This window comes from Saccopteryx leptura, chromosome 10 (genome assembly GCF_036850995.1).
Source record: "Saccopteryx leptura isolate mSacLep1 chromosome 10, mSacLep1_pri_phased_curated, whole genome shotgun sequence".
Classification (NCBI taxonomy): Eukaryota; Metazoa; Chordata; class Mammalia; order Chiroptera; family Emballonuridae; genus Saccopteryx; species Saccopteryx leptura.
In genome coordinates this window covers 16,550,268-16,577,371 of record NC_089512.1, presented here as the reverse complement: position 1 = coordinate 16,577,371, position 27,104 = coordinate 16,550,268, and the positions used below count along the sequence as shown (strand labels likewise).

The following is a 27,104-nucleotide window of genomic DNA, read 5'->3' as shown; positions in this document are numbered from 1 at the left end:
AGTCGCGCGGAGGGGCAGACGACGGAGGCGGGAGGGGGGCGCGTAGGGGACGCGGAACCAAGGAACGGACCGAGGCTGGCTGGCTCAGAGTGGGACTGAGAGTGACAGAGCCACGGACAGGTGCGAGCAGTTAAGACAGCTTGAGACAGAGGGAGAGGCAGAAGGAGAGAGAGAGAGAAAGAGAGAAAGAGAGAGAGAGAGAGGGAGAGAGCGCGCATCGCGTGCTCCCTCCCCTGCAGACGCCCTCCTCTGTCCGAGGGAAGAGGCCGGGGCACTGAGTGAGAGAGGGAGAGAGAGATGCGGGCACAGAAGACGGCGAGAGGGACCCTGCATTGTTAGTTGGACCGAGAGACCAGGAGGGACAGACGGACCCACTCACACACAGACTGACAGCAGCGAGAGTGACAGCTCCGAGAACTTGGCGCAGGAAAGCCAGAATCCCGCGCTGTGCTGCCAGCCTGAGTGAGAGACAGACAGACAGACGTGTCGAGGGACAGACTGGCAGACAGAAGGTGGGGGCTCGTTCATTCCCAGCAACCACCCGGGCAGAGAAGGCGGTGGCGCGCCCCCTGAGCGCGTCCGGAGCAGCGACAAGCAGAAGGGGCAGCGGGTCGCCAGCTGAAGCCACCAGCGTCGCCGAAGCAGTGGCCGCCACAGGCTTGGAAGGATCCCAGCCGATGCTGTAAAAACCTCATTTAACTAGCAATTCAATAAATCGACCAAAAAAAAAAAAAATCCAAGCCAAATCAAACAAATCCAGACAAATCAATCATTGAGAAACAATAATATTAATAAAAGCCAAAAATCAAATCAATCAAGGCACCAAGACGCTGGGGGGAAATCCACTGTGCGGTCCAGGTAATAATCAAGGTTTTCGACGTGAATATTGCACGCCTTTTGTGATTTTCTCCCCTCCTTTCTGCCATCTATCTGTGCTTTTCTTTCTAATTGTTTCTCGTCTGTGTTTCTCTTTCCTGTTTGTAGAAAGCTGTTGTTATATATGTACTGTGTTATGTTTGTCAAAGGAGAGGTTAAACTCCCCCTTCCCTAATGGAAAACTGGAAGAGGATTGAAAAGGGGCAGTTCTTTTCATCAGAGAAGTCTGTGGTGATTTATGCAGGTATCAAGGTAGAAAGTTTGCAAGGCTCTGATTTCATGTAAAAGAGGACAGACAATACAAGGGGCCAAAAGTTGTAATCTGTTGATCTCGCAGGACTTGGGGTCCTGGCTCTCAAGGGGTTCAGGGGCAAAAATTGATGTCCGGTTTTATTTTAACATGTTTGAAATCAGTGCTTCATGGCAAACACCAAATCTGATGTCTTCTGTGGCAGGTTGTATAGATTTAGTGGTAGAATTGAGTTGAATTAGACAGGTGTTTCGAAAAGTTTTTTAGGAGGAGAAATGGACTCATTTGATGTTTACGCAGAGAAAGCGAGCTGGAGAGGATGCGGTTGCTGTCCACTGTTCAGGTTCAGGACTTGGTCACCTCCTGAGGATACAGGAGAAGGACAGAGTCCAAGCCGAAAAGGAAAAACAAAGAGGGAATTGCAAGTTAGAGGAATGGGGGAGCTAGAAAGCACAATGCAAGGCTGATGGATGATCACTTTCATGGGAATGTGTTTAGAATGCAGATACACACTAGGCTTAACGATTTTTTTTAAGTCCATTGGCATGGCCTGGCATCTAAGCCTCTCTCAGCAAGCATGGCGTTCTCCAAAGTTGGAATGAATCTGCACACGATTTCGCTCAAATGCTAACTAAGTCCTAAGGATTCTTCCCTCCTCCTCATCCACTTTGGAGATCAAAATTGCTATGATTGTTTGAAGAAAACAGAGAAATGGAGATGACAGCAAATCATTTTTCATATGGTAAAAGTTAGAAAACCTTTGACACACAGTTTAAAATAAATGCACCTGCTTCTTTGATCCTCTGTATTTGTGTCACCACAGGGCTTGCATGTCTTAATAGGATTGTAGCTAATGTCATTTTCACAAAAGGCAAGTCATGTGGAAGCCTAGAGCTCTAGCTATGTTTTGTTCAAATAGCCGAGTAACCTACTATCTTGACAATAATTGCTTCTGCTGCATGCCTAATGTGGGTCGCATGTGCAAAATGATGCATGCACCCTTCTTAGGTTTATATGGATTTTAAAGGTATGTATTTGTGTTCGAACCTGTATTTCCTTTTCTGTCACATTTTTAACCTCTTTTTATCACTTCAACTACCAGAATATTTTAAGAATTTTTGGAGAGTTTAGTATATTCTTTAAGGAGTACACTTCCTAATCTCAAAAGATACAAAAGGCTAACGTGTTTGCTATCTTTGCTTATCAGTGCAATTAAGGTTTTAAAATAATTTGACTTAAATGCAATTTTCAAGACATTTAGACTGCTATGCCTACATGTCTCAAGTTACTCTGTCTGGACGTGATTTCGGTGATTTCATAAATAACATAAAGTTGCTGTAGATAAATGCCTATTTAACAGAATATTTTGTTTAGGAGAGTCACCTTTATAAAAACTTATACAGCTCCAGAAATTGACTTGCAGCCTCTCAGTGACTTAATTCCACTACATGCTGATGTATTTTGCTGTATTCAGCTCAGACCGAGACAGGTTTGTGTGTGCTGTTGGATTTGCAAATAGCTCATCTCCCAGTGAATTTCCCTCCCAATCCCAGCTGAGTGGAGTTACCTTGAGAACTGTGGCATTAGCCCGGTTAGAGCATGCTCCAGTGGGGAGTTCTGTGCAGTCTATTTTTAATGCTATTTAATGAAGGAGCAAGTGCCTCACTCAGCAATAAAAGAAACATGATGGAAGACAGAGCAGTGGGTGGTTATGGATACTGGAGAAGGATATCGGGAAAGGTACAGACTGGCTGCTGGATATGGTAATTTTAATTAGTCCTAATATATTGCACTAACAGAAATCAATTGATTTTCGTGAGAAATTGAAACATGAATGGGTTGATATGTCTTCATAAACCTCTTCAGTGATTCTTAGAAAGAAGACTCAATAATTGGAGTGCCTTAAAACTTAAGGGAGATACTAACCAGGGAGTTCCTGCATGCATACTATTTTTAATACAAGCTGTCAAGTTCTTGGGTGGTGAGAAATGCAGAAATAATTTCAGAGTCCTATAATATTGTTCTAATAAAGGGTTTGGAGCTTGTAAAATATTTTGGGCGTAAAGTAGCTAACATCCTTCTAAAATATTATGATAACTTGAAGCTCTGCCTTGTGAATTTCATTTTCTTTTATAAACCTAGAGGCTAGGTCAAGAATTGTGTAGCACCTAAGTGAAGCAAGCAGGAAGTTTTGATGAAACTTAATAGAATATTTTGAGTTGTTTCCTCTCTTTACTTTGAAACAAGCGCAATAAATAGATCATCTTACTGAAGGTTAAATGCTTTAAAAATGTAGATTACCGAGGCAGCACTGATAATTTTTGAAATGTAATAACGAGGGGGAGTATCTTAATATTATAGTGTGCAAAACATAGGAAGCCATCTGTCTGCAATGTTTGCATATATGCAGAACTTGTCTTCAGATAGAATGTGAAAGTGTTTACTCAGTAAGGTTTCTGTTGCTCATTTTCATATTAACAACACACTATAATCAGGTTATTTCTTTGTTCAGAGTGAAGCTGATTAGACAAATGTCTCAGTGGTTTTATAGTTAATAAACATAAGAAAAAGTGATGTTTTATTAAGTGGGAAAGTGAGCCACATAATTATTATTAAATAAAGCTGTTAGAGCAATGTACAAAGTTGCTCTGGATTTTGCCAGTTTTCATTAAAAAACAATAAAATAAACCTACCAAGGGAACTAGTTTCAAGGAGTTACTATAACTGGTTGTTGTTATTGTTTGTGTTTTGCACTTTGTACTTCCAGAGGGAAAAAATAATATGCATTAATTCTAATATTTTCCTTAGTGGTCATACAATTTGGACCACAATGCTGCTACTTTACTCAAGATTCTCATGTCAGTGGGTATTCTCATCTGAATTCAGTGTGTATTTTGTCTGTGGACAAGATAATGATAAAGATACATGAGTAGAGTGTGGAATGAGTCAGCCACTGAAGACACAATATGCAATGTAGCCAGAAGTGAATAGATTGAGAAATCTCATTAGTATGGGGAGACAGTTTAAAGTTCCTAAGGTTGGAAATTGCAGATGAACCATTTGTATATAAGTTAGTTCAATTCAGATCTGCTCTGTGATGAGGTTGGTTAGGGAAGAATATGGGGCTGAAAAATTATGTCGACACTGAAAGCCATTTCTTCAAATGGTAAGTACTGGCATCATTCTAACTGGTACCACACGGTGGTGGCGTGTTTAGAAATTCAGTAATCTCTAATCAGAAAATGAATGGGCTTCCTTAAAAATGCATTCTGTCTCCTGGAAAGTTCTGAACATATTTCCAGTCGGTGATGATGAACTTATAAAATATATACTTCCTCTCTTTAGACAAAGGATCTTCATTTTTTTTAGGAAATCTGTGAATTCCGGGGCCTCCCCATTTCTGCTGACTTTGCCTTCTTTTATTTTCCATGCTAACCTTTAAAGTTAAATACGATAAATGATTTCCAGCAAGTGATATAAGTAAATGCTGAAGGACTATTGAAGGTAAAAGAGAATATTAGTGAGGTGTATCTGTGACTACATTTGTATTTCTCAGGCTAGCTTTGCTTCTGAGCGTTAGTTTCCTGTAAGGTGTGTTTATGCCAAGTTCTAATAAATCTACATTTTTCAGTGACTTGGAGTCTTCTAATTTAAATTGATTTTGCTCTTGTTGGATTAAATTTGGCCCAGGATGTTCAAAGTATTTATCACTTGAATTTACATCACAACCATTTTATTTCTGAGATCTAAAGTATGAAATTGTATACATTAACAAATATATATATATAATACTTGATAAAGAATAAAGTGCTTAAGACAGTGTCACATTCATTGAGCAATTTTTAATGTTTGGTAACATTGTTATCTGTGATCTTGAAATCCTCTGTAGTCTGGTGATATTTTTTAAGACATAAAATGCCCATTGATCATTTTGAATGTACCTTTCCATAAAATTACGGGGACATAGCTGTGCCCTGGGAAATAGCTACACAGGTAAACCAAACAGTGAATGGAAATAATTATTTGGGGCAATTGAAAGGAAATAGAAAAACAAAAGGTTTGACTATAATACACCAAATTGGCTCTCTACTTTGAAATTGAATTCTTGGCATTCTGTCATGACTTCTTTCCCAGCTGCCAGCATAGACCTCAGTATTGCCAGGTAAAATGAATGTTAATCACTGTCTATGGCCACAGAAATAAATGTTTTAAATTCCTCTCCATACATTTATTTCTTCTGGAGGTTTTTATATAAGTCCCGCTTAATATCTATATATGTCAATGCCACAGGTTACATAAGATTTTTCGTAAGTTCTATAATCAAGTGATATCTATTAGCATAAAATTATAATTGTGACATTAAAATGCCAAAGATTTAGTCCAAAATGGTCTCATGCAAGGTACACACTCATAGTTATTTCTCAGTCATAAATGCATACAACATTTTAAAAGTAATTTACGATTATTCCTTTTAACTAGCAACAGAAAATAATTTAATTTTCTCTAGGTAATGAGGAGGGGGTTTTTATTAATCATCTCTTTTATAATCAGGCCTCTTACCATATTCTCACATTTCATACTACGTCAAAATGATACAGCAGTTCTTACATTAGAAATCGTTGTGGGTAACACACAAAATATGAAGAATAATTTTTTTTTAACAAATTTATTTACCTAAATAATAGCATTGGTTTTAAGATAAATAAAAATAAAATATGGTTTCAATTGAAAAGAAGGATTACATCACTTTTTATTTCCAATCTTTTGGCAATTTTTATAGAGATTAACTTGGCATGCTGTAGTTAATGTTTTGACGCAGAATTGCATAACATAATATAGTCTTTTTTTCTACAGGTTTTTTTTCATTGAGATATATTTGCAAAACTTATCTACTTAGATAAAACTAGTAATCAATCCCTTATATGCATACAGGTTAAGAATTAAGTCCTTGTGATAGGAACATCCAAAAAAAGAACTCAGGAACTTCTCGAGCAGATTGAGTGCTGGATTCTTAATAATGGATACGCATTCTGTTATATTTGTGTTATTGTTGGTCACTTCATTATACACTAAATACTTGACCATCTAAAGAGAAAGGGTAATGAGATGAAGGGTGCCTCATATATTTAGCAGGTTTTCTTCTAATTGCCAAGATATGATACCCATTTTAGGACATTCTAGTCCATAGAAATCATACCTTAAAGGAAAAAATAATGATAATAAAGCATGTTGACATATTTTGAATGAGTCAAAACTGAAAATCAACATCAAGAACTGAGGCAAAATGTTTCAACATCTTTGGAGAACAAAATAGGACATTGAATTCTAAAAGTTTTATGATCCTACATATCCAAGTATAATCTCCTTTGGCATATAAATCAGAAGGCCTACCTACTATCTAATTGTTTAGTAATCTGACTTGCTTTCAGATGATTTCATCACTGTTATAGAGATCTAGAAGAATCAAGCCATGGGTCAACAGAGAGTGAAGAAAGGGCATGGGAAGTCACTGAAATTCAGGGACAAAACCTACTCATGTCACGTTTATTTGCTCATAAACTCAATAAGAAAATAAAACGCTATTGAAGTGTTTTTGCTGCTTTTATCAAAAGGTATATAAAAACGTTTCTAAAACACAAGCTCAAGTCCTCACATGAAGCTCCCAATATTTATCGATAAGACGATATCTATACTCTGCATTGACATGTTTTTCTTAGCATTTTGCTGATTAATATGCATGTAACTTTGGGAGAAATCCCAGCATTGCTGGCATTTGATTTAATTTAATCATCAAAAAGCTGTTGGACAGAAAATAAATAGCTCCCATATGAGGATGTGACAGAACAAGGCTTTCTGCAGCATTTACAAGCCTTAAATAGTCATTGCACCTTTAAAACACTATTTTTTTTAAAAAAAAAATGAGAATGATAAAAACAAACCTTTTGATTAGAAATATCGTACTTTCTTTTAAAAAAGTTAAAAGGGGGGAGAAAGAAGACTAAGGTTTATAATCAAATGATGACTCTTGAAACCAGTGTAGTACATACTTGGGTTAAAATTGCTATTGAACTCTGCCAAATTAATTAGTTGTCAGGACTTTGCAGTCATAGTTATGATCCTGTTTATTTTAGCTGGGTTTTGAGAATGATTGCGCCAACACTTTTAAATTACATAATTTTATATTTGTTTATTTTAAATGTAATTAGCTTTGCCGGTATTGTAAGAATTTTAGGAAATTATCAAACATCTGGCATGACATTAAAGATGAATTTAAAGATCCCACTGCAAACAACTAGCTGGTATTAATGATTCTTTTTTTTTTTTTTTCACTCTGGTGCTGATTTAACTTTGGTCACAACACATATTTCCTTTGTGAAGACTACAGTCTTACTCCAACCCTGAAATTTCCACATAATCACTAACAGAATTCTGAACAAATTATATAATAGAGCATGTAGTCAAGTTGCGTGTACATGCTGTTGCTGTCTGCTTACGCACAATTAAGCACGCTAATAACTGGATGGTTTAATCTTTAATTATTATCATAATTATTGTCCTCATCCAGAACTATCGATGACAGTTTTTTGTGTTTTTTTATTTCCTCCCCACATCAAGAGGTGAGAAGGCATACATAGCAAAAGGTAACGAAGTTGATATTTTTTAAAAAATGTATGTATATCCTAGGATAAGATTGTAAATATCCCATCAAGAGGGATATTATTTTACCACGCAAATGATCATGATATCTGCATTATTTATCAGAAAGGATGCAGGAAGGTATAGACATATATTTTGAGCTCTGTGAAACTTCTGATTGAAGGTCAGGGTAAGACTACCAGAGCGACTGTGTACCAGACAGAGGCTCGGAGCTTACGTGGGAGGGAGCGGGTACCCGCTGGGTATGACGAGGAAGGCTTTGCCGCAGAGACACGTGGACCTCCATGGGATTTTGCAGGTTAAAAAAAAAAAAAAAAAAGAAGTGCAACATTTGGATTGAAAGAAAAAGTCTTGGGACATAGGCCTGTATAAAATAGCGTATCCACATCTTCACTTCCCTAAAACTTAACCTTCATAAATAGGCGATTTAACACCTGAACCACCAGTAATTTGGCTTCTGGGTCTAAATAAAGAACTAATAGTATGATTGTGGCCAAGACTCTAAACCTCTCTGTGCTTCCTAGTCTCAGCAGGTTAAATTGTGTAGAAACACCAGTCCCATCTAAACAATTACTAGTCACATGACTAGTGGTTTCATTAATTCTTCATTGCTTCATTTTCTCATACAGTAGCATAAGGCCTACCTTGTAGGATTGAAACAGAAACAAAGTATCTGCCTGACCTGAGGTGACACAGTGGATAAACCATTGACCTGGAACACTGAGGTCGCTGGTTCGAAACCCTGGGCTGGCCTGATTCAGGCACATGCAAGAAGCAACTCTTAGCTGATGCTCCCCTCGTTCCCCACCTTTCTCTCTCTGTCCTCTCTCTTTAAATTCAATAAATAAAATATTTTAAAAAATATTTATAAAAGAAACCAGGTAACTGAAATATAGATATTAGTCACTCTAAAGGAGCCATTATCTTTTCATATGAAAAACTTTAGAGATTACAACTCATTATATAAATGAAAGAAACCTCCCTTTAAGATTTTTTTTAAATTTAAATAATTTCTTTTTGAGTAATTTCAGTTCTTCTGTTCTCCTGCCATAAAAAATTAGATGGTTAAAACTGGAGACTGGCTTTACTCTTTCTGTGCCTATGATATACCCAAGGCCCAGCGAATTTAGTAACTACCATATTTCCCCATGCATTAGACGCACCCTTTCCCAAAAAATTTAGGGTCCAAACACTGGGTGCATCTTAAACAGTGGTTGTAGTTCTTTTTCCCCCTTTTTTCCGCTTGTTTTTGCCTTCATTGCTGAAGACACTGATTCGTCATCAGACACAGATAAGGATATGCTAATGGATGGGAGTTTTGACAGTGCTGAGGAGTTATATGAATTTTATGCTGAATAAAACTTGAGTTCAGTAACTTTATGTAATACATTTTTTTTTTATTTCAGGCCCCCAAATTAATGTGCATCTTACACATAGGTGCATCTTATACATGGGGAAATACAATAATCGAGGTAGTGTACATTATATAAAAATCATGTCAGTCTCACTTCCAGGGGTGTCCAATGAACATATAGGTATTATTTCTCCAAAACATTTTAATTGTGTGATTTCTACCATCTAGCGGGTGGCTGAAGAACCTCCAGAGGGTTGGCATGGACCCATAGAGGAGTAACGTTAAGTCCTGCACTCCTGGGGGGGAGCAGTCTGCAGCAGAGTGGAGGGGGTGGGAGGTGGCGAGAGCTTTCCCCTCCTCCCGAGAGCTGAAAGCAGGCGCAGCTCTGTGCTTGCTGACGGGCTCCCCGCACCCCTGCAGAAGGCTCTCCACACGAGTGTGCTGTGTGGACTGGGCAGCGGGTCTGGCCTCTGATCCTGAAGTATCTGCATTTAGTTTTGCTGAATCGATTCATTTCTATACCTGTGTGAAAATGGCCAGAGGATGGGGAAACATCTCTTAGCAGTTCAGTCAGTTGGTTTCCCCATCAGGAAATGGAGAACCACAGTTAATGTTCAGCACAGAACAGGGTGAGCCATGCAAGCAAATAATTGATCAAATAATTGTCCTTTTTTTTTTTTTTTTTTTTTTTTGTGAGAGAGACACAGAGAGAGAGCGAGAGAGAGGAAGGGATAGAGATGAAAAGCATCAACTTGTAGTTGCATCACTTTAGTTGTTTATTGATTGCTTTCTCATATGTGCCTTGGTGGGGACTCCAAGCCACTTGGGCCAGTGACCCTTTCCTCAAGCCAGTGACCTTGGACTCAACCCAACAACCTTGAGCTTCAAGCCAGTGACCTTTGGACTCATTCCAGCAACCATGGGAACATGTCACTGATTCCACACTCAAGCTGGTGACCCCATGCTCAAGCCAGATGAGACTGCTCTCAAGCCAGAGACCTCAAGGGTTTCAAACCTGGGTCCTCAGTGTCCCAGGCCGACTTTCTATCCACTGCGCCACCACTGGTCAGGCACACACTTCATTTTTTTAATTATAATTTGAATATCAGCCATTCTTAGGGATAACACAATCAAAAGTTATCCAATGAAACTTCTTTGAGGTACCTGAGAATAAATTTATAACCTGTAGTATTCTAACGTTTACTGAAAAACAAACAAACAAAAAAGGGAAGAAAAGAAAAATTAAAATATATAATTATATAACTTATATTATATAATTATATGTTTATAAAATATAAGTTATTTAATACATAATATAATATATAATTTACTATATATTACATAATATATAATATATTATATATTTGGCATAAGACATATGCTTAAATACAAGTCATTTAAGTAACACATTAAGTAAAAAGGTGTTTTAGCCCAAAAGTATATTTCCCAATACATTTTTCTTAGCCATTTTTGCTCATATGTGGCAGATAGTTAATCAAAGTTCCCTGAATTAAAAAAAAAAAACATTTTATTGTTGATGGCATTTAATATTCAGGATTCAAAATCAGCTCTAAGTTTTAAATTTTTTTCCTTAAAATTTCAGCTTAAGTGGATCTGACATTCATCTTTCTGGAAAAGAGAACAAAGACATGCCCTTATGTTTAAATTGCACCTGACCTGGAGACATTTTGGCTCTTACAGAGAAGTTTCTTCTTCAGATCTCGGGCAATGAGTAGGGCTTCTAGTCCTCTATTTAACAGAGCCTGTAAAATAGTCTGCTAAAACTCAATATATAGATCACTTTTTCATCTACCTGAAAGGGATGAGGCCAAGGCAAATTCTCTAACAATTTCCAAATCATTGGTACACAGAGCTAAAGACAACTTGTGTTTACTATATATAGTGCAGATATGGACTTTGGAGATATTAACCATGGTGAAGGTGACCCAGGATGTGGGGAAATAATTCACTCCTCTAGAGGTCTGGGCAAGTAGGCCTCTGGATTAGCAGGCAGGGGTGAGGAGGGAGGAGGAAAAGGATACTGACAAATTGGAGAATTCCAGACCCCTCTTCCCGTCTTAAGTGAATCAGTTCCCACCAAGCTATTAAAGAGTGCCTCCTGCTCCTCCTGCTGCATGGGAAGAGCAATAGGATCCACTAGGGTTAAATGACAAACCCTAGTCCCCTCCCCTCAGGATCACTGACAACTGGGTTAATGTTTTACCCCTCTCTATAAAAACAATCTAGTCCGAGAGAAGGAATGCAGCTGACTCAGGGGAGAATGAGTTCGCTTTCTTCATTATCTTCTACATTTGAAGATATGCTAAGTGTGGTTCTGATGGAATGAACTTCTATTCACCTGTCCACTTCCCAAGGAAACTCCAAACCTGGCAACTTGATTTAGAGAGATGAGGAGCACATTCTTTTTCTTCTCTATGACTGTGGCAGACTTTGGAATAGGTCAAAAATAATAGATTCTGACCCAGCTGATCTTCCCATCAGGAAGTCAGAAAATGTATGTTGGACCACACTATGTCAAAGTGGGAGGATTTCTGTGCACCCTGAATCGAGGAGAGCTGAGTTCTTGTGTGACCTGTCTTTGTATCAGAGATCATGATGATTTCTTCTTTTGTTCATCCTTGGTTTTCAAATATTTATCAGGGGTTTTCTATGGGCCGTGCTACATATTTGGGAAATGGGCTATATAAGATTTTATAGGCATTTGGGAAAGATAAATACATTTTAAAAGTTTGAACAATGAGTTGAATGAATATGAGGAAACTCCAACATAATAGATGGACAATATCTTGGATGATAAAGCAATAGAAGGTAATGTTGACAAAGTAGAAAACATTTCTTTACTGGGAAAGTTAATTAGGAAAATCCATAGGAGTTGTCTCAAGGGTAGAAACCATATTGTTTCCAAAAAAAACAAACAAGGAAGAATGAGCAACATTGATAAGTCACTGGGGGAACGTTCTCATGGTGATTAGACCAGAAACTAAGACTGTCAGATGGGAAACTCTCTACCAAGAGAAAGAAGTCAATTATTAGGAGGATGTATATGGAATTGGGATGAGGCACTATATTCTTTTTTGATCTTATAAAATAATACATTAACAATATTACTAGAGTGGCGAGCCACTGATTCAAGTTGAACTTGGATTCTGAACTGCAAGCAAGGTTCAAGTTCATCTCAGATCATATGAAAATATCTATTTAGAATTAAAAAGGCTTTTCTAAAGGCAAATTATTTTTTGAGTTTTTTGAGGTTTGTGCGTTTGAAAAAAAAGAAATGAAAATAGTTTCAGAACATTATAAAAGTCCTTAATAGATTAAAAAAATGTGCCTGTAATGAGGAGATGAGATTACATAGAGTGCTATAGGAAAACTTCAGAGGAATAAAATATTTCATTTATTGGATACCTGAAGGATGACTTTTTTTAAAAAGGATGCAGATCTTTCTTTCAGCAGAGATAAATACTTAGGTTTTTGGAAGCAGAGCGATATCTGGATACATTGTCCCAGACCTAGTTAAGTCCCGATATCTTGACCCGAAACTCTGCAGAAGAACCTGCTTTTAGAAATGACTCATAAAGCACCAGGATTGCACCAGGTGATCGCGGAACTCTCTTCCAGTTTAGTGTCTATGGCAGGGGTCTCAAACTCAACTCAGCATGTGGGCCGCAGAGCAAGACCACAGCCGTTGGGCAGGCCGCACTAGGTCTACAAAAGGCAACTGTTACGCAACACTTTTCTCACTGCAGTTGAAAACAAAAAAAAATCAGTACAACAAGCACAATCGTACATGCAGTTTACTCAGTGTCACAAAACGACCAGAAACTGTAGTTCGCATCACAACTGCTGTTAACTAAGCTAATATCTAGCTAGGATGCTAGAGAAATGAAAAATACAAGTAGGCCCCTAGGCTTACTTAATTTTATCCAAAATATTTTGAACTTCATGGATTAGTCTGCGGGCCGCACAAAATTGTTCGGCGGGCCGCGAGTTTGAGACCCCTGGTTCAATGACAGTTTTGGTATTATATTCAAGGACCAGTTTTATATTGCCTTCTTTATACATTTTGGTTATACTTTGCTGTTTTAGCCTTGAAAATAAGGACTAATGCTATAAAATAAAATTGAAATGATTAGAAGGAAGCCCTACCAAGAATAATTGTTAAACAAAGAGGGTTCAGTCCCTCTCTGCAACTCTGTAAACTTCTTAACCTTTCCAAACGTCAGCTTCCTCATTTCCAAAATGAGCCGGTTGTAAGAATCAAAGCTGAAGAGCTTAGCCCAGTGCTTAGCATTATTAATTTATTTTTATCTGGTGCTCGTATTTTCTATTTGCTTGTCCTTATCACAACCTTGACTTGATGCCATTGGCTTCACATACATAAAACATCCCCTTTAGATCCCTCCCAATCTGGAGACATGCTTTCATAGTGTGGCTGTTTTCTTGAGTATTTTCTTCACACATAATTGGAGTTCATTTTCAGCACAACCATACCATACGTGGTATGCAATTCCAAGCCAAGGGTTTGGTGAGGACAGGCCATCTGCGGGCCCCTGACGTCCAGATGACTTTCTAGAACAGGGGTCCCCAAACTACGGCCCGCGGGCCACATGCGGCCCCCTGAGGCCATTTATCCGGCCCTCACAGCACTTCCGGAAGGGGCACCTCTTTCATTGGTGGTCAGTGAGAGGAGCCTAGTTCCCATTGAAATACTGGTCAGTTTGTTGATTTAAATTTACTTGTTCTTTATTTTAAATATTGTATTTGTTCCCGTTTTGGTTTTTTACTTTAAAATAAGATATGTGCAGTGTTCATGGGGATTTGTTCATAGTTTTTTTATAGTCCGGCCCTCCAACGGTCTGAGGGACAGTGATCTGGCCCCCTGTGTAAAAAGTTTGGGGAACCCTGTTCTAGAAGGTGCTCATCTGCCCGGATTGTAGAGTTTGATATTTTATAAGCTTGGATGGGCAGTAGGAGCGTTGAAAAAGACAGCTGTGCATGAGTGATTTATTAATCTGTGTGTGCACCAAATTCCACACCATAGTTCATTATCTACGAATGGCAACTCACTTGGGGTGAGCTTATGGCTCTGATGTTTATTTACAAAGGAAGTTAACAAGGCCTCCTGGATTTGTCTAGAAAAACTGTAGGAAGTTTCATCTTACCACCTTTCCAGGAGCAGTTTGGGACTTTAAGACCTAGAAATGATTTCAAATAACGTTAATGGTGGGCTTGTGATTTGTACACTTGGCAGATAAAAAAGCAACTGCTCTATCCGACCGAAGGCCATTTGTATAATCAGAGATTCACAGAACCCATCTAGCAAGAGAAGAAGGCTCTAAAATTACTTTTTCTCAAATCACCACAAAACATTCCCTCATTGCTTTGACCTGGCTATGAAAAATAGATTGGTTTGGATGTTTTCAGAGAGGGTGAGGTGATAGCATGTATGTCGTCATTTGTAGATTAGATCCTCGGGCTTCTGCAGGGATCAAATGGTTTGCACTGTTAGTCAAGTAATTGGCGGCAGTGAAATAGATTCAGACCTGCAGGTTTGAAAGGACTGATATACTTTACTCAACGTTTTAGTGAACTTGCCTAATGTTTTGAATTGATAGTCAACTATGGGGTTCTCCTGGTGAAGATCTGTGCTGATAAACATAAGAAAAATCCAAGTGAAAGGAAAGCGATGCTTTCTGAACTTTTTAGGGAAGTTACTGAGTAGCCATTTGTGTGGCAACTCTATTTATTTCTGCATCGATTAAGTCATTAGTGTGATTTGTTGGGCTCTGCGGGTACCCTTTCACTTGGCATGCTCCTTCTGCCCTCTGAATTGCCTTGTTTGCTCAGGTTAAATCTTTGATCTGTATGGAGATTCAAGACTACTGTAGCTCTGCCTGTATTATTTGCTGAAGCCACAGGGACAGTGCAAAGGAAAAATTGGTATTCTTCTATTCTGAATTTACCTCTGGATCATTTTTGATCATCGTTCTTGGGGGGGGGGGTCATTGTTTTTGGAAAAATAATTTTGTATTATTGTTTTGCAATGTAAATATTAACTGATACTTATGAACTGCCTCTTATGAGAAAGGGACTCACTTGGGTGCCCAGGTGATATCTTCACTGATCTGCTTGCTCTTAGTTGTGGTCACAGCTGTGGCAAAATTTGTGTCTAAGGAAAAGGAAAGGTGTCTATTTCATCCTTCTTCTATTTCTTCTGTGTAACATGATTTCCACTGTAATGGGTAAAAGCCGTATGAGGCACAGAGAATTAGATCTCATCAGAAGACCAGGATCAGAAATTGAGAATCAGGAGAGCGGAAGGATACACGGCGGTGCCCTAACCAAAGGGCCATGGCGGAAATTAACTCTTGAAACTGATTCAGAGTGGGTGGACCTTTGTCTGCATGCGTCTCAAATCTGTGCTTGGGGCTGCCGTTTGGGACAAGGATGGAGTTTCAGCTCCTGAGGTCACTTATCCTTGGGACACACTTTCTCCTAGTGTCCTAAGAAGCCAATTGGCTTGAGGTCAAGATGATTTAAGTTTGAATTCCATTTCTGCCTCTCAGTGGCCTGGCCAAGTTAATTAACCATTGTGAGCTTCAGTTGCCGCATTAAAATACATGGGGCAACAATATGACCTTCAGAAGTTATCACATGTTAAACACTTGCCACATGTGGAGCTGTTATCTCCTTCCTATAGGGACTATTTAGCCACAAAAACACGGGAACCTATAAGAAAACGTGTAACAAAATTCAGTATATATCAATATTTGTTTTGAAAATGCTATGAAGTTACTGTTTGAATCACAAGTCTTCAGCTTCTTGTTCGAAGCTGTCTATCTGTCCGGAGGGGACAAAGAGCTACACTAGTTATTTATACTCTGCCTCCCGTCCCGCCCGGGAAGAGCTAATGCCAGGTAGATAAACCTACTTCCATCCCACCTGCCAACACATATTTATGCAACTTACTGATATTGAGGGTGACAGTATCTATTTTTACTATTATGTTTCCCCCTGAAATTGTTTTTCTGGCAAACTCGAATTAGAAATAGCCAGTGTGAGCTTCCTGCCTGGATTGTTTGTCCTAGATGTGTTTTCTACCAAGTGAGCCCAGACACCTGGAACACGCCTGGCTCATTCTCCGCCTGTGCTTTTCATGTGTTTGGCCCAGAGGGTGACAGTTGCTTTTGGCAGATGTACAGGATCAAAGTGACCTTTTTATCCTTCTCCCCTCAGGGAGGCGGTTTTGTCAGATAAAGGAAGTGGTGGTGTTAACAGAAGTTTCAGCCCTGCCCTGAAGCAAAAATTAAGTGCAGGGGGGATAATATTAAATTAAATCTATTCACTAATCATTTTTCAAAGAGAGTGGCTTTGCTAAAATAGCTGGACAGAGGAAGTTTAGGGACTGTGCTAATTAAATGTTTTTCATCATTATTTATTAGTTCTATTCTGTGACCTGAAGCAAACAAACAACCAACATTATTTTATTTGCTTCTCCATTCAGCTCACCTGGAGAAATGGAAAATCTTAGAAATACTATTTATTGGTAAATATAGGGATTTGTTTGATATCAATCTAGTTTACATTGTATACAGAGAACACATTACTCTAAAGTATCTTAAGCTCTCTAATTCATTATACGAATTAGCTAATCCGTTTTACTTAGATAAACAGGATTACCTACAATTTTATTGTTGGGGATCTAAATGATTACTCTGATAAATATATATGTGTATATACTCATAAATAAATTTATATATATACAAACATATAATATATGTATTACACATATATTCTTCATATAAATTCACAACCTGGTTATGCTGTAAAAAAGAATCCCTATTATTGTGAAATCAGTGATCTAAGCTAGCTGCTTTACTACATTTTTCTTCTGAATTCACTTACTTCACTGTTAATGAACAACATCTCACGGAGGACAGGGTTACAGAACAGAATCAATTAGAAGCGGAAGCTTGCGTTTACCCCTGTCACCTACCCATCAGCCCTGATGAAGTGTCAGGATGGAAACAGAGGGAAGATGAATTTGTTGTTTCAAATGAGGAGTCGGGGATTTCTATGCCCGTCAGGTTTTGATTCCATAGCTCTGCCCCAGTGACCAAAATGAACTCGGCTCTCTGTCTTATAAATATCAGTTGGTGATCTAGGGCTTATCTCTCAACACAAATGAGCCATCCCGTTCCTTACGTGAATCCTAATACAGAAGGGAGTGTGAGTGAGAATGTCATCTCTAAGGGAAGTTTCAGACTATGACATTCCATCTTCTGTACTGCACAAGAGGGCCCACCCCTCAAGCAGTGGTTCTTTTTTTTTTTTTTTTTTTTTTTTTTTTTTGTATTTTTCTGAAGCTGGAAACGGGGAGAGACAGTCAGACAGACTCCCGCATGCGCCCGACTGGGATCCACCTGGCACGCCCACCAGGGGCGACGCTCTGCCCACCAGGGGGCGATGCTCTGCCCCTCCGGGGCGTCGCTCTGCCACAACCAGAGCCACTCTAGCGCCTGGGGCAGAGTCCAAGGAGCCATCCCCAGCGCCCAGGTCATCTTTGCTCCAATGGAGCCTTGGCTGCGGGAGGGGAAGATAGAGACAGAGAGGAAGGAGGGGGGGTGTGGAGAAGCAAATGGGCGCTTCTCCTATGTGCCCTGGCCGGGAATCAAACCCGGGTCCCCCGCACACCAGGCCGACGCTCTACCACTGAGCCAACAGGCCAGGGCCAGCAGTGGTTCTTAAACCGGCACACGCATCACAGATGACCCGGAGGGTTTATTTTGATACAGATTGAGGAACCCTCTGACTCAGTGCACATGGAGCGAGGCCCACATATCTGCATCTTTAACAGGTTTCCCCGTGATACTGCTGCTGCTGGTCTGGGTACCACAATCTGAGAACTATGGACCTAGAACAAGGATCTCCTTGTCCAATGTAGAATTTGCATGGTTGATGTTTCCTACTCTGAAATATCACAGGAATACTTTAAAATATCAAAACAAACAAGGCTCAGAATAAATGTTCATTTACATTGATATAAAAATTATTATTATTATTTTTAAATTATTTTTAAAACACAGCATCTTAAAAGAAGAGATGAGTGCACATTCCACTGGACAGAAAGAGTTAGGAACCTGTGTTGTGTGTGTTTACGGGAGGATGCAAGTTTCCCCCGAGGTTGTGTTCTAAGAGCTTGCAGTGTAGGATTCTAAACTTTATGGAGATAGAGAACATTTGTAATCCACAAGATTGGCTATTCTAAGCGTCAAGTAAAACCTATACTGTATATAAAAATTGGTGAGCACTAGAGCACTATGACCACAAAAACATGTAGAAAATGATTAATAACAGCTTTATTTACAATTGCCCTAAAGTGGAAACAAGCTAAATATCCTTCATTAGGTGACTGAATAAACAATGGTATGATCATACTGTGGAATATTACTCAGCAATGAAAAGGATCCAACTATTAATGCGTGCAGCAGTTTGGATGGGTCTCAAGAGCATTATGCTGAGTGAAAGAAGCCAATCTCAGAACATCACAGACTGTATGATCCCATTCATATAACATCTCAAAATGATAAAACCATCACAACATAAGCGAATAGATTAGTGATTTCCCAGAGATGTGTCAAATGGGAGGTGTGATTGTAGAAAGATGGCATGAATTTATTTGGGGGGGGGGGTGATGTAATTGTGTGTAGCCTGAATGTTGTAGTGATTAGACCAACTAATACATGTGTTAATTCATGGGGCTATACAGGTCCCCAACCCATGCAAGGCATGTTGACTATATGATAATTTTATAGTCCTATAAATATAATTTTTAAAAATGTTTAATAAAAGCAGAATAATACTTATCTTTTAGTTATACTGAGTAACTGGGTTTGTATAATTATGTGAGGCAAAACCATCAATTTATATAAATAAATAAAAATGCTTTACCTCGCCTGACCAGGCAGTGGCACAGTGGATAGAACGTCGGACTGGGATGCAGAGGACCCAGGTTCGAGACCCCAAGGTCGCCAGCTTGAGCGCAGGCTCAACTGGTTTGAGCAAAAGCTCACCAGCTTGGACCCAAGGTCGCTGGCTCGAGCAAGGGGTTACTCCATTTGCTGAAGGTCTGCAGTCAAGGCACATATGAGAAAGCAATCAATGAACAACTAAAGTGTCGCAACGAAAAACTGATGATTGATCTTCTCATCTCTCTCTGTTCCTGTCTGTCCCTCCTGTCTGTCTGTCCCTATCTATCCCTCTCTCTGACTCTCTCTCTCTGTCTCTGTAAAAATAATAATAATAATAATAAATAAATAAATAAATAAATAAATAAATAAATAAATAAAAGAAATTGCTCTGTTTCTCAAAGAAATCTCCAAGCGTGAATGCCAGCATGGTTTCAAGGTGAGACCTCGTGAACTTTACACACAGTCCTTCCTCCAGATGGGGTCACATTCCAGCAGGGACCAAAGGTCATGCATCCACTTTATAGTAACAGGGTCTCCTGTGGCTCATTCACTTCTCAGTTGTAGGATTATTACTGAATCAGTATCGAGTATGGTTTTTTGTTGCTGTTTGTATTTTAGTGGGACATCCAACGCAACTTTTCTGATGAAAAATAATTGCATGTTTCTAGGTAGGAATTGCAGAGAAGATACTCTCTTATGATTAAAAGATGTAGTTATTACTGATTTGGCATCTTTCTTGAATAACTAACCATGATTGTATGTGTGGGTGTTGATTCACCGCTCTGAGAACACACACCAAATGCATAAATTAAATAATGTTATGGGAGGCAGTGGACAGAGCATGGGTTTTTAAGATCAACATTTGAATAACATCTGTGCCATTTGGGCTTTTGCAGCAGACCGTTTTTCTGAACCTCAGGTTTCTACACTATATGTAGGGTGTTCCTTGTGGCATCTGACACATAATACTATAGATGAAAACATGTTAGCCTTTTTTTTTTTATGGCAGAGACAGGGAGAGTCAGAGAGAGGGACAAATAGGGTCAGATAGACAGGAAGGGGGAGAGATGAGAAACATCAATTCTTTGTTGTGGTTCCTTAGTTGTTCATTGATTGCTTTCTCATATGTGCCTTGACTGGGGGACTCCAGCAGACTGAGTGACCCCTTGCTCAAGCCAGCGACCTTGGGCTCTAGCTGGTGAGCCTTGCTCAAACCAGATGAGCCTGCGCTCAAGCTGGTGACCTCGGGGTCTCTAACCTGGGTCCTCTGCATCCCAGTCCGATGCTCTATCCACTGCGCCACCACCTGGACAGGCATCTTAGCCATTTTTTTATAGTTTGGGTTAATATATCTGTTTTAAGTTAAACTAAATATGAGCAACTATAAAAATTGGTGATTATCATCTGAATACCAATCTTTAAAAAACTTTAAAAACCTGATATGAAATATCAATTTCTCTTTGGCTACATTGCATGCTCTCAAAGTTCTTTCTGGTGACATATCAGTAAGTTTTGTGAGGAAATAGAGACAATTAAGTATGAGTTTAATTGCAGCACAACTTACAGGTAAACGTAGGTCGGTAAAATGCAGACTGGACGCCTTTAAGTAGCGGCCTTTTAGACAGGTTCTTTCTGAACTGAGCCCTCTTTGGCGCCCCAGGTGCTGGTGTGTACGGTTGGACTTGCGCTGGGATGAATTTCAAGGGCAACTGTACAAATGTTGCACGTAGTACGCATGGGGAGAGACGGAATACAGGCCAGTCTCCTGCAGCTGGGAAGAGCAATTAGCAGCTCCATGAATTAGGGTCTTGTTTGCACTGTTGTCCAAGATAATCATTTGTTTGTCTTAACTGAGATGCTCTATCTTCATAGGCGGCATCAGTCCTCATATTTAAATGATAAGGTCTTTGAATCTCATAAATAATGTTTGCATTTCACCGCAGGAAGCCTGTCACCTCCCGTATTTTCTCTCGCTGACTTTGGTAATCAAGGCATGAATTATATACATCTTTCCGATTATTCTTCCAACAGTTATGGAAAAATGATGCTATCTATTCCAGCAACTATTTTGACACGGACCTATTTTTTTTTAAAGTACATAATACAAACATACAGGTGCACTGATACATCCCACAAACACTTGCACACATATATATGAAGTTCAATTTTACAAAATAAGGCATAGCTTACCGAGGGTAATATACTCCAATTTTTATCTCATTTCCACCTACTCTATTCTCCTCCATTTCATTCCACTCCATTCTGTGTTTGTTCTATTGATTTCATTTTAAAAATTTAAGTTGCAACTAGTGATTTGAGTTTCTGATTTACTCACAGGTCAGAACCTAAAGTCTGAAAAACATTCATCTCCAAAAATGTATTTATGATTCTATCTTCTCCCCAGGATTTGTAAAAAGAAGAGCCATCTGGCATTCCTGTGTCCTTTTGATCTTCAGCTACGTGTGATCTTAAAACAATGATTTACCACTGGGTAAATGCCAGCTGGAGGTACCCTTTCAAAATTTCATAATGACAATGAGTCAATTAGTACTTATTGAAGAGTCAGAGAAATTATTTTGGAAATCACAGGTGTGAGTCATTATTCAACTAGATCCAGTTTCCCCAGATGAGGGACTTCTTTAATCGGGTGGTCAGTTCCAGCGTGTGCCTGGAAAATGTTTGCTGACCTGAGTGCTCTTTATAGAGACACAACACATGGGGTCAGTATGTTTTTAAGGCATAAATGCCTGATAAACATGTTTCGAAAACATGATAATATTAATATAATATAAATATTTAATATTTTAAGTAATTGAAAAATTAGTACGCGTTTCTTGGCTAAGGTGATCGGAAGACCTTTTTAGAAACTTTTTTTTAATTATTATTATTACTGGCCAGTTGGCTCAGCGGTAGAGCGTCAGCCTGGCGTGTGGGGCACCCGAGTTCGATTCCCGGCCAGGGCACATAGGAGAAGTGCCCATTTGCTTCTCCACACCCCCCTCCTTCCTCTCTGTCTCTCTCTTCCCCTCCTGCAGCCAAGGCTCCATTGGAGCAAAGATGGCCCGGGCGCTGAGGATGGCTCCTTGGCCTCTGCCCCAGGCGCTAGAGTGGCTCTGGTCGCGGCAGAGCGACGCCCTGGAGGGGCAGAGCATCGCCCCCTGGTGGGTAGAGCATCGCCCCTGGTGGGCATGCCGGATGGATCCCAGTCGGGCGCATGCGGGAGTCTGTCTGACTGTCTCTCCCCGTTTCCAGCTTCAGAAAAATACAAAAAAAAAAAAAAAAAGCTTAATTATTATTATTATCTTCCTATTATGTTCCTGGAGGTTCTTAGAGGCACAGAGAGAAGCTAAGCATACATTCTGTCTTTGGGGAACTAACAGCCTGACACTTCGCTAACTTCAGGATTCCATGATAAGTGCTGAAATGGAAGTGTGTACCCTGATAGAGGTCAAGGTGAGCAGAGAGGAAGAACAGACCAGGAATTTGTTAGAGAAGATGTGACTTTTGAATCTCATTTGGTTGGTTCAAAGCAGTCATCCTCCATGTGCTATCAAATGAATTTCTTCAAAGGAAGAATCCTTTGGAGAATGGAGGTGGCTGGGTGTGGTCCTATCTGACGGGGGACTATCTCCTTTATCCCGGAAGTGCCATTCCAGTCAGGGCAGCTTAGTCAGGGAACACATGGGTACGGGATGACGCCTGGATGTGTAACGATTCATGTAAGTTCTTGTAATAAAAACATCAGAGAGCTGTTTTGTGACAAGGGTCACAGGTGTGCATTGCACCATCTACTGGCACAGGGAGAGCATGAGCCACAATGCCAAAGGCCAGATCGGTGTGCTAGCCCTGACAAGCCTTTCTGGCACCCTTCTCGGGGACTCTCAGGTTATGGATTCTCAGGTTATGGACTTTGACGTGGTTCCCCCCCCCCCTTTTTTTGACTGGGTTCAGTGAAGAGGTGGTTTAGTAAATAACCATAAACTATCACTTCTAAATTATGGAAGATTCTTCTAACGTATTCACAATTAAATAGTTCTTTTTCATTCCTCTAGGGGGACACAGGGGACTGGTATATTCATGCACTGAACAATGAGCAGAGTGCCATCTATAAATAAATGCTGGGCCCAGCCCCCGGGCGACCACTCGCTCTATCACACCTGTGTTTCTTCTCTGCTTCAGCTTCTGACCTGGGTCCGATCCTTCCAGAAACGGGCTGTCTGCACTCGGTCTCTGCGCCCTCCCCCTGCCTACGCGCCTTAAATGGACATTCCCACTGTAATTTGTTCCTTTGCCCCTGCAAACCATCCTTGCCTCTGGCTACAACTTGACCCCTTCTTTCTAATTCCTGCGGTCCCACCTCTGGAGAAAGGTCTGGAAAGACAGAGCCACACCTGGGCTCTCAGGCATGGGGAGAGGCAGGTTAGTTGCCATTAAAATTGTTTAGGCTGCTCCTTTATGAGAATATTTGAAGGGCTAATAATGCATGTGGTCTGCACGGAAGAATCATAATGCTTACAAATTTCTTATGGCCAGATAGAAAATTTAAAAAACAGGACTCCATTCTGATTATGACCTGCCTATTCTCCAAAGGAGTAGTTTAGGTAAACAGCAATAACACATATTTGCTGGGGTGAAACTGAAGCATAGTAGGTGCCATTTCACGTGTGTGACATTGGCCAAGTTTCTTGGCCCTACGGAGCCTCAGTTATCCCATCTGTATAACGGAACCAGTGACGTCTAAGTCGGAGTAATTGCGAGTGAGTAAATGAGATAATTTGTATAAATTGCTGAGCATTTTATAAGCATTACCTGCTATGTCTTGTGATATTTTGAATGCCTACTGGGTGCCAGGCATGATGTTAGCTGCCGATGGTTTGGAAATTACATTTGAGGATGTAACTTTCAGAGGTACCTGGTAGACATGTGGTACATTAGATTTGAGGTTAGAGGACGTTGTAACCTAATAGTGGCCTCCCAGAGTAAGACATAAACAGTAGGATCAGATTTCAGGTAGAGGTGAGACTTCACAACTTTGGGAAGAATAATGGATTTCTTTTTCTTTAATAGACCAGATTTAATATGTAGTGTCCCATAAGAACCAGGAAGGCAAAAATGTAGAATGGAGTACAAGTGCACATTGAATGCCCAAGTTTTAATACCTTTATAAACACTGCCGAGTGTGGATCAGTAATGCGGTGTCAGGGGTTAGAAAAGGTGATTTAGAGGCTAGAATAAGGATTTTAGGCCAAACAGTGATTTTTTTTTTAACCTGACTTTTCTTAACAACGCAATGCAATTTCAACCTTCCAAAGGGATGTCCTGAGATGTCCCATGGAAGGGTTCTGGGAAGAGACGTCTGAGACAGGGTTTAGCGTGCAGGGTGTTTACTAAGGAGCAAGCGTCCTTGGCAGCAACACCACAATGGGCAGCAGGAGAAGGCCAGATACAGTTCAGGCCAGAGGATGAGGACAGCCTTGGCAGCTCCGTGGTGCGCTCTGCAGCTGCAGGGGCCTTCAGGGTGTCCGGCTGAGGCTGAGACGGCCAGGCCTTCCCTCCCACCGCCACCAGGTACTGGACGTGGACTGACCGCCCCAGCATAGAGTGCCACTTTGGGGACTCAGCTCTCAGCTGCTGAAAATGATTCCTCAAGAGAGAGAACGGTCTTTTCTTAAAGAGGAACGAACTTGTGTCTACCAGAACGGGGAAAACTGAACATCATGATACCCTAGACTAGCCACGTGTGTCTCAATGTCCACACCTGTGTTGAATAAAAATTGCCAGGCATGACTCTTAGGGAGAAAAGGCTTAAGTAGACACAAGTCAATTTCTCTTTTTCTTTTTCTCTTTCTTTCTTTCTCTTTCTTTCTTTCTTTCTTTCTTTCTTTCTTTCTTTCTTTCTTTCTTTCTTTCTTTCTTTCTTTCTTTCTTTCTTTCTTTTTCTCCCTCCCTCCCTCCCTCCCTCCTTTCCTCCCTCTTTCTCTCTCTCTCTTTCTCCTCCCTTCCTCTCCTCTCCTCCCCTCTCCTCTCCTCTCCTCTCCTCTCCTCTCCTCTCCTCTCCTCTCCTCTCCTCTCTTTTCTTTCACCCTTCCTTCCTTCCTTCCTTCCTTCCTTCCTTCCTTCCTTCCTTCCTTCCTTCCTTCCTCCCTCCCTCCCTCCCTCCCTCCCTCCCTCCCTCCCTCCCTCCCTCCCTCCCTTCCTTCCTTCCTTCCTTCCTTCCTTCCTTCCTTCCTTCCTTCCTTCCTTCCTTCTTTTCTTTCTTGGTGCTGTAGCCAGTCCGAGGTTCTCAAATCTCACACATTCGCCCTGGAAACAATAATCAATCACCTGCAAATCAGTATGCCTCCCATCTGGACTGAAGCCCCATTTGGGTGCGTAGTCTTTGTGTCTGAAGATTATTTCATCCCCGAGAAAACGTTATACCGTAATCTTTTTATGATGGAAATTTTCAAAACATGCACGATTAGAGATAATTGGGTACCAGACCCTCAGGTGTGCCTGATGGATTGTCAACACTGTGCCCCTCCCACTCCAGAGGAATGGTTAATAGCGTAAAGCATCTTCTTCCCTGTTGACCTGAGACAGATCCGGGCGGGCCTGTCCTCAGAGTAGGGTGAGATTTCACAATGTTTGAAGTCAGGAACGTCTCTTAGTACTGCTGATGTGAGTGCAGGAGAGGCTGTCGGAGCCGCGGTTCTGGGAATGGGCATGCGCACCCTCACGGACCTTCGGAGCGGTGCCCGGACATCCACTCACATTTCCTCTGTCCGGGCTCCGCGACTCAGCTGTGAACATTGGATTTGAACTTGGAATGTGTGCTGATGCCCAGGGCTCTCTCCATGTTCCCTGGCACCCAGGAAGGCCACACTGAGTCACAGGCCAAGAAAGGTTCAGGACCTTTACTTCATTTTTGTAACGATGCTGTGTTGTGGGGCCTCGTGGAAACTGTTGAATGTGGACGTGACCTGCCGCCCTCCTTCCTGAGCACTCAGCAATTTTTCAACCCGGTATAAAAGCCAAATCAAAATTTCTGTTTAGGAATGGAGTATCTTAGGGAGAGTCTACAAAGAATACCTGAAACATTGTGTGAGGGGTGTTATTAGAACCCACCCTGTGACTTGAACATCTAAACCCAGGGTCCCCAAACTATTGCCCGTGGGCCACATGTGGCCCCCTGAGGCCATTTATCCGGCCCCCGCTGCACTTCCGGAAGGGGCACTTCTTTCATTGGTGGTCAGTGAGAGGAGCATAGTTCCCATTGAAATACTGGTCAGTTTGTTGATTTAAATTTATTTGTTCTTTATTTTAAATATTGTATTTGTTCCCATTTTGTTTTTTTACTTTAAAACAAGATATGTGCAGTGTGCATAGGGATTTGTTCATAGTTTGTTTGTTTTTTTTATAGTCCGGCCCTTCAACGGTCTGCGGGACAGTGAACTGGCCCCCTGTGTAAAAAGTTTGGGGACCCCTGATCTAAACCATTTAGGAGTTCTTTGCAAGTCTGAGTCCCCAAGTGGGTCTGCCAAAGAGGTCAGGATTGCATCTCAGCTCTGCCGGGCTTTGCCGGGCTCTGCCCCGAGCAGGCCAGTCGCGACACGCCTGGGAGTGAGTCAGCGCCCCACGTTAGCCTGCCACGGGAGCAGGAATTTGTTGGTTGTTTGGCCTCAGAGCAGGTGGCCGTGGGGGTTGCGGCGGTTGCATTTCCTCTTTGAGGTGGGGGCTCAGCTGTTTCCTTGGTCACAGGCCCCCCGGTAAGTGCCTGGAGGAGGCAGGGGGCCAAGAATACAGCTGAGACTTGAGCTGCAGCCAACTCCCAGCAGCTGCTACTGTGCTTGGAGCTGGAACCGACTCCAGGCTGCAGTGTGGCCTGATCTGGCATTTGGGGAGGAGCCTGGGAGCAGTGTCACTTGCATATTCTGAGTGACTTAAACCACCTGCTCTTTGTGTGTGTGTTTGTCTGTGTGTGTGTGTGTGTGTG

General features: G+C 40.8%; 1 protein-coding gene across 6 annotated transcripts in view; it reads left to right on the top strand.

Moving 5' to 3' along the window:
- Nucleotides 1-27,104, top strand: part of ARPP21 (cAMP regulated phosphoprotein 21) — a 160,680-nt gene that overhangs the window by 774 nt on the left and 132,802 nt on the right. Inside the window, exon 1 of one of the 6 annotated variants that reach the window (XM_066350873.1) lies at nt 117-858. The exons of 1 other annotated variant lie outside the window; for it this stretch is intronic. The gene's annotated coding sequence lies outside the window, so the exon portion shown is untranslated. Of the gene's footprint in view, nt 1-116; nt 859-2,084; nt 2,154-2,868; nt 2,890-21,617; nt 21,638-23,442; nt 23,549-27,104 lie in introns of those variants that run through there. 4 more of the 6 variants (XM_066350875.1, XM_066350883.1, XM_066350881.1 and 1 more) reach the window with 4 other exon arrangements.